Source organism: Bos indicus x Bos taurus, chromosome 17 (assembly GCF_003369695.1).
Source record: "Bos indicus x Bos taurus breed Angus x Brahman F1 hybrid chromosome 17, Bos_hybrid_MaternalHap_v2.0, whole genome shotgun sequence".
In the NCBI taxonomy this organism is placed as follows: Eukaryota; Metazoa; Chordata; class Mammalia; order Artiodactyla; family Bovidae; genus Bos; species Bos indicus x Bos taurus.
Window position 1 is genome coordinate 63438743 of NC_040092.1, and position 17633 is coordinate 63456375.

The window sequence follows — 17633 nt, forward strand, 5'->3', positions numbered from 1 at the left end:
TCCTGATGCCTGGAGAGTCCATGGAGCTTCCCCAAAGCTATAGGGCTATCCTGTGACCCAGCCAAGACCCCCAGATTGTCTGGTGCCAAAGCCCTTGTCTTTCAGCTATTCTCCTGCTAAATTTCTGTGTGAGAATAGAAATAACATCTCCAGTTCTTCCTGGGCTATAAACTCAGCTTGTGACTTTGAACAAATCATATCCATTTCTAGGCCTCAGTTTCCTAATCTTTAAAATGAGGTGGTTGTATAAAATGAAGTGGTTGTATTTAAATTCCCTTCAGATCTACAATTCTGTGCATAGTGATTAGAAGAAATGTACATAATAATGATAAGTGTGTCTGTGGCGGATGGGGGGCAGATATTGCTGGAGATGGGACAGGCAAGGTATGCACCCCTCCCTTTCATCCTTGCCCCTGTAGCTAAAGGTGCAGATGCCCTCAGCAAGCTGTTGCCTTTCAAACGTGAGCTGGATCCCGTCACTCCAGTATCTCTGTCTCTCCGAGTGAGACACCCTGTAGTGGCCTATGAGTCTCCTGCTGCTCTTCCTGTCACCCCTTTGTCTCTCTGACCCCATCACTTACTCTGGCTGTTGCTCACTCCTCTCCACCAGGTTGGCCTCCTTGCTGTTCCTGAAACACACCATGCATGCTCCTGGCACAGACCATCTCACCTGCTGCTTTCCCGCCTGGATACCCTCAAGACTTGGCCCCAGGACTTGCCTGGTGGTCCAGTGGTTAAGAATCCACCTTCCAGTGCAGGGGATGTGGGTTAGATCTCTGGTCCAAAAACGAAGATCCCACGTGCCGCAGGACAACTAAGCCTACGCAGCACAACTACTGAGCCTGCACACTGCAACAGAAGGTCCCGTGTGCTGCAGTTAAGACCCAGCACAGCCAAACGAATAAAACTAAAGCTGGGACAGTGTTGTTTAAAAAAATGTACCGGACCCCCACCTCCTCGGGGTCATTGATGTGATGGCGCTTGTCCCGTGAGGGCTTCCTAGGCCACTTGTTTAAAATCACAGACCCCTTCTCCTCCAGCACTCCAGCTACCAGTCCCTTGTTTCATTGTCTGCATAGCACTTAGGTCGTTCATTTAATGAATGACACTTGGATTTCGTTATTTGTATCAGTTGCCTGTCTCTCCTCCTGTAGAGTAGGCAAAGATGTCTCTATTGGTTGCCGTTGGATCCCCTATGCCTTGAACAATCCTAGCACATTTTTACATGAGGGGAAATTAGAAATAAGGCCATATAGCATTATATATATTTTATTTCAAGTGTATAAAATTATACATATGACTCGGAGAAGGCAATGGCAACCCACTCCAGTACTCTTGTCTGGCAAATCCCATGAACAGAGGAGCCTGGTAGGCTGCAGTCCATGGGGTCGCTAGGAGTCAGACATGACTGAGTGACTTCACTTTCACTTTCATGCATTGGAGAAGGAAATGGCAACCCACTCCAGTATTCTTGCCTGGAGAATCCCAGGGACGGGGAGCCTGGTGGGCTGCTGCCTATGGGGTCGCACAGAGTCGGACACAACTGAAATGACTTAGCAGCAGCAGCAGCATACATAGGACTTAGTGACTGAATAACTGAACAACAACAATACATGTGACTTGTAGACATCATTTAAAAATTCATCGTTGCTGTTATTCAGTTGCTAAATCGGGGCTGACACTTTGCAACCCCATGGACTGCAGCAGGCCAGGTATCCCTGCCCTTCACTACCTCCTGGAGTTTGCTGAAACACATGTCCATTGAATCAGTGTTAAACATTCATATTCATTAAGAAGGAGTTAGTTAACTTTTAATTTTATATAATATCTACCTTAATTTACTACCAATCTGTAATGTGTATCCAAAATTTGAGGGAAGGATGAAAGGCTTTAAAAATTAAGAATTCCCTGCAGATTTCAATTTTTCTAGCAACAACGCTCAAGACTAATAATTTATGTACAAGTAAGTGATTAAAATTTTGAGTTTACGTATTCAGTGGAAGTTGTATATTGTGGCTATCAAAATCATTAAAACATCTTTAAATGAATTAACATATATTATAAATTAACTTCATATTACAAAAAGAAAATATCATCAAAAATTTTGGAGGTTAAAGTGCATTGAAATGATGCTGATTTGTTGCCAGGACCAGGACTCAGAAGCTACCTTGTTATGATTTTGAGTAGAATTACTGACTATTTTAAAAATTACTGTGTCTCAAACTTTAATATGTAGATTAATCACCCCAGATCTTATTAAAATGCAGATTCTAATTCAAAAGGTCAGAGGCAGGACCTGAGATTTCTTCATACCTAGAGGACAGAAAGGTGATACTGATGCTGGTCCTTAGACCATCTGAAGTGGAACCAAATTCCTAGTGACTCTGCCTCCTCCTTATAATATCATTATGAGGTCAGGTGAACTTGAAGTAGAAGAGACATTTTCTCCAGAAGAAGCTTCGTTGAGCCATTGACCAACTGGTGTCACTTAGTGCTGGAACTTAACGCTGTCCTGTGGCTCAGATGGTAAAGAATCTGCCTGCGATGAGGGAGACCTGGGTTCAAACCCTGGGTTTTATCCCTGGGCTGGGAAGATTCCCCTGGAGGAGGGCATGGCAACCCACTTCAGTATTCTTACCTGGAGAATCCCATGGACAGAGGTGCCTGGCAGGCTACAGTCCATGGGATCACAAAAAGCTGGACATGACTGAACGACTAAGCACAGTGCTGGAATGAAATAGACACTTGCTGTTACAGACATCACATCAGCTGGGAGAGGACCAGATCTCAGGCTTAAGGTGTATCTGACACCTAAAGGGATGCAGTGAGGCATCCTGACCATTCTCTATGAGTAGAACTGATTTCATTCCCATATCCCAGCCTCAAACTGGGTTTTCAAAACTCTAATATTTAAAAACGCATTCTCTTATTTTCTAATAACACAGCAGAGATGGGAAGAGAACTGAACACTTTAATCCCTAAAATATGCAGTGAAATTGAATAAGGGGTTGCGGAGGGGAAGAACAACCACAAATTTAATATTTAACCACAGCAAACTTAGAAATTGCACAGAAAATAACAGGCTTGCCTCTTTTTGCCCCTGTTCTCATTTGGCACGGCTGAGGGAACCTTGGGGAAGAGGGTGTATCCAAGTGACTTGATGCATGTGAGGCTTAGTTTTGCAGGTGGAGTGCAGCACAAGGGTGGAGTGACCTATCTTACTACAGTAATTCTGCTGGATAAACACCAGCCCCTGGGCCCCTCCCTGGAAGCAGTTCTGTTTGTTTGAAGTGGTCATACCAGAGCTTCTTTGGTAGTGATTATTGACAGTACCCAGAAACCTTTTCTCAGCTTGACTGTGGATTGGCTGGAAAATATATGTTCAGGAAACTCCATTGCTGACATTCTGAAGGGGGTTGCCCTTTCAAGTACATCTCCATAGTACTCTGAAGCTTGTTGAAAAAGAATAAAGCTGAAAAATCCTTGAAGAGTTTCTTGTTTGTTTGAATTCAGCTAGAAATTCTTTTTGAAAATGTTTTAATTTATTTAAAAAATGGAAGTGTAACTGCTTCACTGTATTATGCTAGTTTCTGCTGTACAACATGAATCAGCCGTATGTCTCTTGAGCTTGAGTTTCTGCTGTACAACATGAATACATCCCCTGTCTCTTGAGCTTCCCTCCTGCCCCTCATCCCACCGCTCTAGGTCACCACAGAGCACTGAGCTGAGCTCCTTGTGCTCACAGCAGCCTCCCACGAGCTCTGTTTTACATATGGCAGTGTATATATGACAGTCCTACTCCCAATTATTCCACCCTCTCCTTCCTCCTCTGTGCCCACAAGTCCATTCCCTATGTCTGTGTCTCTATTCCTGCCCTGCCGAAAGGTTCGTTTGTACCATTTTTTCTAGATTCTGTATAAATGCTTTGCTGCTGCTGCTAAGTCACGTCAGTCGTGTCCGACTCTGCGCGACCCCATAGACGGCAGCCCACCAGGCTGCCCCATCCCTGGGATTCTCCAGGCAAGAACACTGGAGTGGGTTGCCATTTCCTTCTCCAATGCACGAAAGTGAAAAGTGAAAGTGAAGTTGCTCAGTTGTGTCCGACTCTTAGCGACCCATGGACTGCAGCCCACCAGGCTCCTCCACCCATGAGATTTCCCAGGCAAGAGCACTGGAGTGGGTTGCCATTGACTTCTCCGATATATGCATTAATATGTGATATTTGTTTTTTGTTTTTCTCTTTTTAACTTACTTCAGCTGAGAACTTTAATCAAGTTACTCTCTATCTTGACTTCCTCTTGATTTCTAGGACATGCTTTTGAGCCAGTCAAAAGCAATTAACCAAGTTGTTATGGTCACGAGAGGTAAGATGTGATGTCCCTATCTGCTTCTGGATTGGGTGGCACAAATGTCATCCTGAGTTACTCTCTTCACTGTCTCAAATCCCTCCCTTCTCTCTGCCCAGTGAATAGAGGGAAATGGTCTCCACTTGCTAGTGTAGCCAGAATGACATTCAACAGCTTGGGGCTTTCTGTGAGAATACAGGAATGTCAGACTTTCCCACCTCTGCAGTCATGAAGCCAGCTCCTCGTTCAGAAGATCCCTGAGATCTAACTTTTATTTGCTGTCTTAAGCAACCTCAGAGCCAAGACAAGTTAGGTCCTCTGTATTTTCACATGCAACACTCACCAAGTGATGAATGTGACATTATAGTTTTTCCTCAGTAGAGCCAATCCTGGGTCAGTGTTAAACATTACACAGTTTGGTATATTTCTTCAAGTAGTTTTATTTTTCTAGGGTCATAACAAGTAAGCCAACAGTGTCTTGTTCTCATCCATTTTCTCCTGAGTATATAGGTTTTCTACTTGTTTACTGTGAAGAACCAGGACTGCAGGAGGATTTATGATTTTGATACCCTAAACAATGTTACTATCTTCCTATGGAATTTTTTTTCTGAGTTTGGTCAAATAGTAATAATTATAATAATAATAATTAATACTTGGTTTTCCTGGTGGTTCAGACAGTAAATAATCTGCCTGCAATGTGGGAGATCAGGAAGATCCCCTGGAGGAGGGCATGGCAACCCATTCCAGCATTCTTGCCTAGAGAATTTTATGGATGGAGGAGTCCCATGTGGTCACAAAGAGGCAGACATGACTGACTAAGCACACAACACTAATGCAACATTGGAGGGATTTTAAGTTTATTAAATCATTTAAACATTAAAGCCTCTCTGTAATGCAGATTCTATTTTAAATCCACTTTCTAGATGAGAAAGCTGAGTCACAGAGAAATTGAGTAACTAGTCCAAGGTCACACAGCTAGTACTAGTCCTAGAGCTAGGATCTGAACCAGGCAACCTAGTACCTTAGTACATTCTCTTACCCTCTGAGTTATAACATTTTATTACCAACTAAAACAGACTCATGTATTATAACTATTGCTGCTGCTGCTGCTAAGTCGCTTCAGTCATGTCCGACTCTGTGGGACCCCATAGACGGCAGCCCACCAGGCTCCCCCGTTCCTGGGATTCTCCAGGCAAGAACACTGGAGTGGGTTGCCATTTCCTTCTCCAATAACCATTGCTACTTTCTGTTAATTACTTTATTCTTTCCTGAGTCTTATTTGGTTATATAAGTTCTGTGATTAAGTGGTCTAATTGAGTGATTTTTCAGATATACCAACTGCCTTATTTTTTTTTATTTATATTTTATTGAAGAATAATTGCTTTACAGAATTTTGCTGTTTTCTGTCAAACCTCAACATAATCAGCCATAGATATACATATATCCCCTCCCTTTTGAAACTTCCTCCCATCTCCCTCCCCATCCCACCCCTATAGGTTGATAAAGAGCCCTTGTTTGAGTTTCCTGAGTCATACAGCAAATTCCTGATGGCTATCTATTTTACTTATGGTAATGTAAGTTTCCATGTTACTCTTTCCATACATCTCACCCTCTCCTCCCCTCTCCGCATGTCCATATGTCTCTTCTCTATGTCTGTTTCTCCATTGCTGCCCTGTAAATAAATTCTTCAGTACCATTTTTCTAGATCCCATATATATGAATTCGAATATGATATTTATCGTTCTCTTTCTGACTCTGTATAATAGGTTCTGTGTTCATCCACCTCATTAGAACTGACTCAAATGCATTCCTTTTTATGGCTGTGTAATATTCCATTCTGTATATGTACCACAACTTCTTTATCCATTCATCTGTCAATGAACATCTAGGTTGCTTCCAAGTTCTAGCTATTGTAACTAGTGCTGCAGTGAACAATGGGATACATGTGTCTGTTTCAATTTTGGTTTCCTCAGGGTATATGCCTAGGAGTGGGAATACTGGGTCATATGGTGGTTTTATTCCTAGTGTTTTAAGGAATCTCCATACTATCTTCCTTAGTGGCTGTATCAATTTACATTCCCACCAATAGTCCAAGAGCATTCCCTTTTCTCCACACCCTCTCCAGCATTTATTGTTTGTACACTTTTTGATGAGGGCCATTCTGACTGGTGTGAGGTGATATCTCATTGTAGCTTTGATTTGCATTTCTCTAATACTGAGCGATGTTGAGCATCTTTTCATGCTTGTTTGTTAGTCATCTGTATGTCTTCTTTGGAGAAATGTCTGTTTAGGTCTTTTTCCCACTTTCTGATTGGGTTGTTTGTTTTTCTGGCATTGAGTTGTATGAGCTGCTTGTATATTTTGGAAATTAATCCTTTGTCACTTGTTTCACTTCCTATTATTTTCTCCCATTCTGAGAGTCGTCTTTTCATCTTGCTTATAGTTTCCTTTGCTGTGCAAAGGCTTTTAAGCTTAATCAGGTCCCACTTGTTTACTTTTGTATTTATTTCCATTACTCTAGGGGGTGGGTCATAGGGGATCTTGATTTATCGAATGTTCTGCCTATGTTTTCCTCTAAGGGTTTTATAGTTTCTGGTGCTACATTTAGGTCTTTAATCTGTTTTCAGTTTATCTTTGTGTATGGTGTTAGGAAGTGTTCTAATTTCATTCTTTTACATGTAGCTGTCCAGTTTTCCCAGCACCATTTATTGAAGAGGCTGTCTTTGCCCCATTGTATATTCTTGCCTTCTTCATCAAAAATAAGGTACCCATAGGGGCATAGGTTTATTTCTGAGCTTTCTATCTTGTTCCATTGGTCTGTATTTCTGTTTTTGTGCCAGTACCATACTGTCTTGATGACTGTGGCTTTGTAGTATAATCTGAAGTCAGGAAGGTTGATTCTTCCAGCTCCATTCTTCTTTCTCAAGACTGCTTTGGCTATTCTGGGTCTTTTGTGCTTCCATATAAATTGTGAAATTTTTTCTTCTAGTTCTGTGAAAAATGCCATTGATAATTTGATAGGGATCTCATTAAATCTGTAGATTCCATTTGGTAGTATAGTCATTTTCACAATATTGATTCTTCCTACTCAGGAACATGGAATATCTCTCCATCTGTTTATGTCATCTTTGATTATTTTTATTAGTTTCTTATAATTTTCTGTGTACAGTTGTTTTGTCTCCTTAGGTAAGTTTTTTCCTAGATATTTAATTCTTTTTGTTGCAATGGTGAATGGGATTGATTCCTTAATTTCTCTTTCTGATTTTTCATTGTTAGTATATAGAAATGCACGTGATTTCTGTGTATTGATTTTGTATCCTGCAACCTTGCTAAATACACTGATTAGCTCTAGTAATTTTCTGATACCATCTTTAGGATTTTCTATGTTCAGTATCATGTCATCTGCAAACAGTGAGAGCTTTACTTCTTCTTTTTTTTGATCTGGATTCCTTTTATTTCTTTTTCTTCTCTGATTGCTGTAGCTAGGGCTTCCAGAACTGTTGACTAGTACTGGTGAAAGTGGACACCCTTGTCCTGATCTTAAGGGGAATGTTTTAAGTTTTTCACCATTGAGAATAATGTTTGCTGTAGGCTTATCATATATCAGATCAGATCAGATCAGTCGCTCAGTTGGGTCCGACTCTTTGCGACCCCATGAATTGCAGCACGCCAAGCCTCCCTGTCCATCACCGACTCCCGGAGTTCACTCAGACTCACGTCCATCAAGTCAGTGATGCCATCCAGTCATCTCATCCTCTGTCGTCCCCTTCTCCTCTTGCCCCCAGTCCCTTCCAGCATCAGAGTCTTTTCCAATGAGCCATCTCTTCACATGAGGTGGCCAAAGTACTGGGGTTTCAGCTTTAGCATCATTCCTTCCAAAGAAATCCCAGGGCTGATCTCCTTCAAAATGGACTGGTTGGATCTCCTTGCAGTCCAAGGGACTCTCAAGAGTCTTCTCCAACACCACAGTTCAAAAGCATCAATTCTTCGGCGCTCAGCCTTCTTCACAGTCCAACTCTCACATCCATACATGACCACAGGAAAAACCATAGCCTTGACTAGACGAAACTTTGTTGGCAAAGTAATGTCTCTGCTTTTGAATATGCTATCTAGGTTGGTTGTAACTTTCCTCCCAAGAAGTAAGCGTCTTTTAATTTCATGGCTGCAGTCACCATCTGCAGTGATTTTGGAGCCCAGAAAAATAAAGTCTGACACTGTTTCCCCATCTATTTCCCATGGAGTGATGGGACCGGATGACATGATCTTTGTTTTATGAATGTTGAGCTTTAAGCCAACTTTTTCACTCTCCACTTTCACTTTCATCAAGAGCCGTTTTAGTTCCTCTTCACTTTATGCCATAAGGGTGGTGTCATCTGCATATCTGAGGTTATTGATATTTCTCCCAGCAATCTGGATTCCAGCTTGTGTTTCTTCCAGTCCAGCGTTTCTCATGATGTACTCTGCATATAAGTTAAATAAACAGGGTGACAATATACAGCCTTGACGTACTCCTTTTTCTATTTGGAACCAGTCTGTTGTTCTATGTCCAGTTCTAACTGTTGCTTCCTGACCTGAATACAAATTTCTCAAGAGGCAGATCAGGTGGTCTGGTATTCCCATCTCTTTCAGAATTTTCCACAGTTTATTGTGATCCACACAGTCAAAGGCTTTGGCATGATCAATAAAGCAGAAATAGATGCTTTTCTGGAACTCTCTTGCTTTTTCGATGATCCAGCAGATGTTGGCAATTTGATTTCTGGTTCCTCTGCCTTTTCTAAAACCAGCCTGAACATCAGGAAGTTCACGGTTCACATATTGCTGAAGCCTGGCTTGGAGAATTTTGAGTATTACTTTACTAGCATGTGAGATGAGTGCAATTGTGTGGTAGTTTGAGCATTCTTTGGCATTGCCCTTCTTTGGGATTGGAATGAAAACTGACCTTTTCCAGTCCTGTGGCCACTGCTGAGTTTTCCAAATTTGCTGGCATATTGAGTGCAGCACTTTCACAGCATCATCTTTCAGGATTTGGAATAGCTCAACTGGATTCTATCACCTCCACTAGCTTTGTTTGTAGTGATGCTTTCCAAGGCACACTGGACTTCACATTCCAGGATGTCTGGCTCTAGGTGAGTGATCACACCATTGTGATTATCTGGGTCATGAAGATATTTTTTTGTACAGTTCTTCTGTGTATTCTTGCCATCTTTTCTTAATATCTTCTGCTTCTATTAGGTCCATACCATTTCTGTCCTTTATCAAGCCCATCTTTGCATGAAATGTTCCTTTGGTATCTCTGATTTTCTTGAAGACATCCCTGGTCTTTCTCATTCTGTTGTTTTTCTCTATTTCTTTGCATTGATCTCTGAAGAAGGCTTTCTTATCTCTTCTTGCTATTCTTTGGAACTCTGCATTCAGATGCTTATATCTTTCCTTTTCGCTTCTTCTTTTCACAGCTATTTGTAAGGCCTCCCCAGACTTTGCTATGTTGAGGTTGGTTCCTTGAATGCCCATTTTTTGAAGAGTTTTAATCGTAAATGGGTGCTGAATTTTGTCAAAGGCTTTTTCTGCATCTATTGAGATTATCATATGGTTTTTGTCTTTTAATTTGTTAATGTGGTGTATCACATTGATTGATTTGCATATATTGAAGAATCCTTGCATCCAAATAAACCCAACTTGATCATGGTGTATGAAATTTTTGATGTGTTGCTGAATTCTGTTTGCTAAAATTTTGTTGAGGATTTTTGCATCTATTTCATCAGTGATATTGGCTTATAGTTTTCTTTTTTGTGTTGTCTCTGTCTGGTTTTGGTATCAGGGTGACAGTGGCCTTGTAGAATGAATTTGGAAGTGTTCCTTCCTCTGCAATTTTTTTGGAAATAGTTTTAGAAAGATAGACATTAGCTCTTCTCTAAATGTTTGACAGAATTTTCCTGTGAAACCATCTTGTCCTTGGCTTTTGTTTTTGGGGAGATTTTTGATCACTGCTTCAATTCCAGTGCTTGTAATTGGGTTGCTCATAATTTCTATTTCTTCCTGGTTCAGTCTTGGAAGACTGAACTTTTCTAAGAATTCTGTCTATTTCTTCCAGGTTATCTATTTTATTGACATGTAGTTGCTCATAATAGTCTCATATAATCCTTTGTATATCTGTTTTTTTTCTTGATGAGTCTGGCTAAAGGTTTGTCAATTTTGTTTATCTTCTCAAAGAACCAGCTTTTAGTTTTATTAATCTTTACTAATGATTCTTTCATTTCTTTTTCATTTACTTCTGCTCAGATCTTCATGATTTCTTTCCTTCTACTAATTTTGGGGTTTTTTGGGTCTTCTTTCTCCAGTTGTTTTAGGTGTAAAGTTAGGTTGTCCATTCAGTGTTTTTCTTGTTTCTTGAGGTAGGATTGTGTTGCTATAAACTTCCCTCTTACAATTGCTTTTGATGCATCCCATAGGTTTTGAGTTGTCCTGTTTTCACTGTCATTTGTTTCTAAAAATTTTTTGATTGCCCTTTTGATTTCTTCAGTAACGTGTTGGTTATTTAGAAATGTGTTGTTTAATCTCCATATGTTTGTGTTTCTTACCATTGTTTTCTTGTAATTGACATCTACTCTCATAGCATTGTGGTCAGAGAAAATGCTTGATATGATTTCAGTTTTCTTAAATTTACTGAGGTTTGATTTGTCACCCAAGATATGGTCTATCCTGGAGAATGTTCCATGTGCATTTGAGAAGATGATGTATTTTTCTGCATTTGGATGGAATGTCCTGAAGATATCAATGAGATCCGTTTCATCTAAGACTTATGTAAGTCTTATTTAAGACTTACATAAGTCTTAAGTCTGCATCATTTAAGACTTCTGTTTCCTTATTGTCTGTTTTGATGATCTGTCCATTGGTGTGAGTGGGGTATTAAAGACTCCTACTATTATTGAGTTACTGTCAATTTCTCCTTTTATATCTGTTAGTGTTTGTCTTATGTATTGAGGTGCTCCTATGTTGGGTGCATAGATATTTACAATTCTTAAGTCTTCCTCTTGGATTGATCTTTTGATCATTATGTAGTGTCCGTCCTTATCTCTTGTAATCTTCTTTAAGGTCTATTTTGCCTGATATGAGGATTGCTACTCCAGCTTTCTTTTGCTTCTCATTTGCATGGAATATATTTTTCCATCCTCTCACTTTCAGTCTATGTGTCTTTAGCTCTGAAGTGAGTTTCTTGTAGACAACACATATATGGGTCTTGTTTTTGTATCCATTCAGCCAGTTTGTGTCTTTTGGTTGGAGCATTTAATCCGTGTACATTTAAACTAATTATTGATATATATGTGCCTATTGCCATTTTCTTAATTGTTTGTTGTTGATTTTGTAGGTCTTTCTTCTTATGTTGTATTTATTGACCATGTAAATCCCTTTAATATTTGTTGTAAAGCTGGTTTGGTGGTATCGAATTTTCTTAATTTTGTTTGTCTGAAAAGCTGTTTATTTCTCCATCAATTTTGAATGAGATCCTTGCTGGGTATAGTAATCTTGGTTGTAGATTTTTCCCTTTCAGTACTTAGAATGTATCCTGCCATTCCCTTCTGGCCTGCAGAGTTTCTGCTGAAAGATCAGCTGTTAAGCTTATGGGGTTTCCCTTGTTTGTTACTTGTTTCTTCTCCCTTGCTGCTTTTAATATTCTTTCTTTTATTTAGTCTTTGTTAGTTTGATTAGTATATGTCTTGACACGTTTCTCCTTGGGTTTATATTATATGGGACTCTTTGTGCCTCTTGGACTTAATTGACTGTTTCCTTTTCCATGTTGGGGAAATTTTCAACTATAATCTCTTCGAAAATTTTCTCATACCTTTTCTTTTTCTCTTCTTCTTTTGGGACCCCTATAATTCGAATGCTGGTGTATTTGATATGGTCCCAGAGGTCTCTGAGACTGTCCTCAGCTCTTTCATTCTTTTTACTTTATTCTACTCTTCAGAAGTTATTTCCATCATTTGATCTTCCAGCTCATTGATTCGTTCTTCTGTTTCAGATATTCTGCTATTGATTTTTTCTAGAGTATTTTTAATTTCAGTAATTGTGTTGTTTGTATGTTTAGTTCTTCTAGGTCTGTGTTAATTGATTCTTGTATTTTCTCCATTTTGTTTTCAAGGTTTTTGGTCATCTTTACTATCATTATTCTGGATTTTTTTTCAGGTAGTTTACCTATTTCCTCTTCATTTATTTTGACTTCTGTGTTTCTAGTTTCTTCCTTCATTTGTGCAGTATTTCTCTGCCTTTTCATTATTTTTTTTAAAGTTACTGTGTTCGAGGTCTCCTTTTCCCAGGCTTCAAGGAAAGTTGAATTCTTTCCTTGAAGAAGCTTGAATTCTTTCTTCCTTTTGGTTTCTGCCTTCCTAAGGTTGGGCCAGTGGTTTGTGTGAGATTTGTGCTGAGTTTTTGTTTGTTTGTTTTTCCTCTGATGGGCAAGAGAAGGAAATGGAAACCCACTCCAGTATTCTTGCCTGGAGAATCCGATAAACAGAGGAGCCTGGCAGGCTACAGTCCATGGGGTTGCAAGAGTTGGACAGGACTTAGTGCACTGTCTGTCTCTCTGATGGGCCAAGCTGTGTGAGGTAGTAATCCTGTCTGCTGATGATTGGGTTTGTATTTTTGTTTTGTTTTTTTGTTTAGGGGAATTGTCCTGCACAGGGTGCTACTGGTGGTTGGGTGATGCTGGGTCTTGTATTCAAGTGGTCTCCTTTGTGTGAGTCCTCACTATCTGACACTCCCTAGGGTTAGCTCTCTGGTAGTCTAGGGTCTTGGAGTCAGTTCTCCTACTCCAAAGGCTCAGGGCTTGATTTCTGGTCAGGAACAAAGACTCCATAAGTGGTTTGTTATGGCATTAAGAGAGATTAAAACAAATATCCAAAAACAAGAAACCAAAGATGAACCCCAGATAAATGGCAGCTACAAAATCAGGCAAATAATAATTAAAATAATGGAATATACCTATATACATATACACCCATGAGCAAAGTCAAAATAGTCCAACAAAAATACAGTAGATTGACTTGGCGAACAAAGGAAATCAAAACTTATATTTACCAGTTAAGAAAAAAACTAACTTAAGCACAAACTGGAAACTAAAACTAAAGCAAAGTGCCCAGTGGGTAATAAAACAATGAAAACAAATCTAACAAATATATTGAGAGGAAAGGAAAGAAAGAAAAGAAAGAATAGACATGCAAAGTTACCCAGAGGTAGATGAAGAAGATTTATATACATTAAAGATTAACTGCAAGGGGAAAAGAACTGTAGGAAAGACAAACAAAGGAAATGTATAAAATATATAATAGGTTTAAAAAAATTAAAATTATAAAGGAGAGAAAAGAAAAAAGAAAAACAGAAGAAGAGAGAAAAAAGGGGGGAAAAAAAAGGAAAGCTCCACAGAACTCCTAAGGCCCAACATAGAGGCAGAGGTTTATAACAACAATAAAAAGTGTGACTGAATATACACATGTATGTATACACCCATAAGCAAAATTGAAACAGCCTGACAAAAGTAAAGTACGATAGATTGACTGGGTGAACAAATGAAACCAAGAATTATATCTACCAGAACAAAGCTGACTAAAGCAGAAACTGGAAAACAAAATTAAAGCAAAGTGCCAACTGGGGAATAAAGCAATGACAATAAAACTAACAAATATGTTGCGAGGAAAGGAGAGAATTAAAAGAAAGAATAGATGTGCAAAGTTAAACAGAGGTAGATAAAGAAGATTTATATGCATTAAAGATTAACTGAAAGGGGAAAAGAGCAGTAGGAAAAGCAAACAAAGGATAAATGTAGAAAAAAATAATAATAGGTATAAAAAATTAAAGTTAAAAAAAGAGGAAAAATCCACAGAACTGCAAAAGCCCAATGTAGAGGCAGAGGTTTATGTGACTGAGGCAAAAAAAGCTCAAAAGCTTAATTGGATTTCTTAGTGCCAATAAAATCAACAACTACAACAGAGGTGGAAAGAAAGGAAAAGATAAAAGAAAAAAAATCCAAAAGAATTTATAGAACAAGTCAAAAAATAAGAATAATAAGTGTTTTTCTTGAGTCACTGCCGTCAGAGTCCTTTCCCTCCCTGGGAGTCAGTCCACCTTACCTCCCTAGGATGCCCTCCAACACTGTGCTGATCTCTGGACCTGCAGTGGGGGCAGCTCAGGTTCTAATCTGGTCCTACTCCTGTGTGTTCTTGCCTCCAATGTCCACAACTATCAGAACTAGTGCATTTTTCTTTTGTAGGTGCTCTCAATGGCCTTTTATATATTTCATAGACACAGTCTGCTTAGTTGATTTAATCTGCAGCTGTACAGCTGATGGGAAGGTTTTGGATCTTCTTCCTTAGCCACACTGCCCCTGGGTTTCAATTGTGGTTTTATTTCCACCTCTACATGTGGGTTGTCCACTGGGGTTTAGTTCCCGAGGCTGCCCTGGAGGGCTTGGGTTTGCCCCTGTGAGGGCCAGGTGGAGGTGGTGCTTGGGGTCACAGGAGTTCTGGCAGCACCAGGTATTCAGGGGAGCTGGCGGCTAGGGAGCAGGAAATACAGTGGTCTAGAAGGGGATGGCAACCTGTATTGGCCAATATACTCCAGTATTCTTGCCTGGAGAACCCCCTTTCTGACAGAGAAGTCTGGCAGGCCCCAGTCTACAGGGTCACAGAGTCGGACACGACCGAAGCAACCCTACGCGCATAGATGCGAAACTTTTTTTGCCTGTGGCAGCTCTGCCCCAGTGAGAATCGAGCGTGAAGGTGTTGCAGCTGCTTGGCTTTTGGGGGCCCTGGTGGCGACAAGTGTGCAGGGACACGCACTGCCTCTGCCTCAGGAGTTATGGCTCTAGCAGAGTCTTTTTTCCAGTGTCTTGTAGCTGGCGACCAGAAAGCCTCTTTGGCCAGTCTTTCTCCGTAGCTCTACTGGTTCAGGCACTTAGAGGACTCCCTTCCCTGGAGTCTTTCTCTGTTGTTCAGAACATCAGGCACATAGAGGGGCCCCCCTGGCTTGGGTCCTACTCTGTAGTTTGGTGCGTCAGTCACTGAAAGGAGCTCCCTGGGTGGGGTCCTGCTCTGTAGTTGAGTGCATCAGGCATTTGATGGACCGGCCTCTCTATTGCTCAGCTGCCCGAGCTGGCATGTTGGGGGAGAGAGGCTATGGTGATGGCTCCAGCCACTAGCATGACTCAGCAGTGTTGCCTTGCTTCCATGGCTGCCTGGTTTTCCTCCACCAGCATTTCCCACCACAATCTCCTCCCTGACATCACCTCAATCCATCTCTCCACAGTCAACAGCAGCCCTTGCCCTAGGATTGCTCCGCAATCCCTAAACTCCAGCTCTCAGCCACTGTGCCTTCCCAGAGACTAGCTTTTCTGTCCGTGGTATGTATGGCTGCAAGGACTATCTGATTCTCATTCCATTTACTCTGCCACAGGTCAGCTGTTTCACTGTCAGCCTTAAATGTTTCTCCTCTGACTCAGACAGTTGCCCCACTGTGGGGATTGGACCCCTGCTTCAGTTTCCCCGCCCACTGAGGGCAGGTCCAATCCTAATAACACTCCTGTTTTTCCTCCTAGTTCCTTCATCCTACCAAGTTCTGCGTGGTTCTATATGTTTTTTTCCTCTGGTCGGGTCCTCCTGTCTGCTCTGAGCTGGTGTTCTACATGCACTTCTGTGTCTGAAGGTGTGTTCCTGATGTATCCGTGGAGAGAGAGGCACTCCACGTCCACCTCCTCCTCCACCATCTTGTTCTCTCTCTGCCTTATCTTTTTGATACATTTAGATTTTGGTATTGATGTTGTCTCAGATTTTCCCATAATTCTTAATTTAAAAAATGTCTCAGTGAAAATACTTTTATTTCTTAACTTGCTAACAGATTTCATGACCACACAATGACAAATATAGTAATCTTAAAGACGACCATAAAAAACTTATCCCGGTGTGTTTTAGCTTTTGAAAGTAGTCAAATCATGCAAAATGGGCAAGATGTGAATTGAAGACTACCACTTTACAAGTCTTAAAAGCAATCTGTGTATTAGAAATCCCATTTTCCTTTTATAGGTAGGCAGTGGGCACACAAGCCTCATATGACTTAGGAATATATTTGCTTAATGACTTACCAGATCAAGCACCAGTTCTGGTTTGTGATCACGGCCCTGTCTATTGCTATGTAGATGATGGATTGTAATAAGTGTGTTCAAGGACATGGGATCACATCTGCAGAGAAATTCAGAGAATATCTTCTATAGAGTGTGGAAGAAAGAGAAAGCTAAGAGAAAGCTTTCTGGCTAAAAGAAAGCTAATTTTTCGTGAAGGTATTACTTCATCTTTCTATATATTAATCTATGTAAAATTATACAATCAATTCTTTTATCATATTTCTTTCAAACCTACTACATGAATCTTGGAATATAAGTAGATATCATTGGATGATAGCTGTTTGATTTCACTTCATAGCCTTGAGTTTCTTTCATTTTCATCAAGGCAACATATTGAATGAATGTATTTTACAAACAGGAGTTGTTGAATTCCAGTGTGTGTGTGTGTGTGTGTGTGTGTGTGTGTGTATGTGTAGTACATCTAGGAACAAACATGTTTCAGGGTGGACCCTCGACATTGCAAGTTTCAGTCAGAATTATTTTTTTAAGACTTTAGTTATCAACCCACAAAACATGGCCTTATAATGTAAATGCTGACATAACCTTTAGATATACCTGGCTATAAATCAAGGTACTGTAAAGCACCATATTTGAAAAGTCAAGCAAGATAAAGTACTGAGTTAATGTTCATTGGGAGAAAGAGAACACTCAACTAGTTAAATACTTCCAGTTTCAGCTTTGAATGAAATATAGGCCCTTTTGCATCTTTAGTAACAAAATCAAATGTATTAAAATGATTCTCATATACAAGTGAAATGAATGTCAAAAAAGATTCTCTATGGGGAAAAGAAAGATACTTCAATTAGGGCTTTACTGTTTTCCAGTCCATAACCAAATCTATAAATGCATTCAGTTACTTCCCTAAGGAGTTAAATTTCTGTCCTGCAGGTTTTGCTGGAGGTTGAAAAGGGATTCAGTCCTTCCTGAGTGCTGAGGAAGACCAAAGAGCACGAGCTGTCAAATGGGATATCGTGCCAGCAGAATTCTCATTGAACACTTGATGTCATATGTCATCTGACACTGGCTTTTCATTCAGGTCATTTCAGGATAAGGTAGGACTGCAAACACAGAACCAACTTAGTGGGTGTATTGCTACCAAGTTTCAGGGGTTTGGCTGG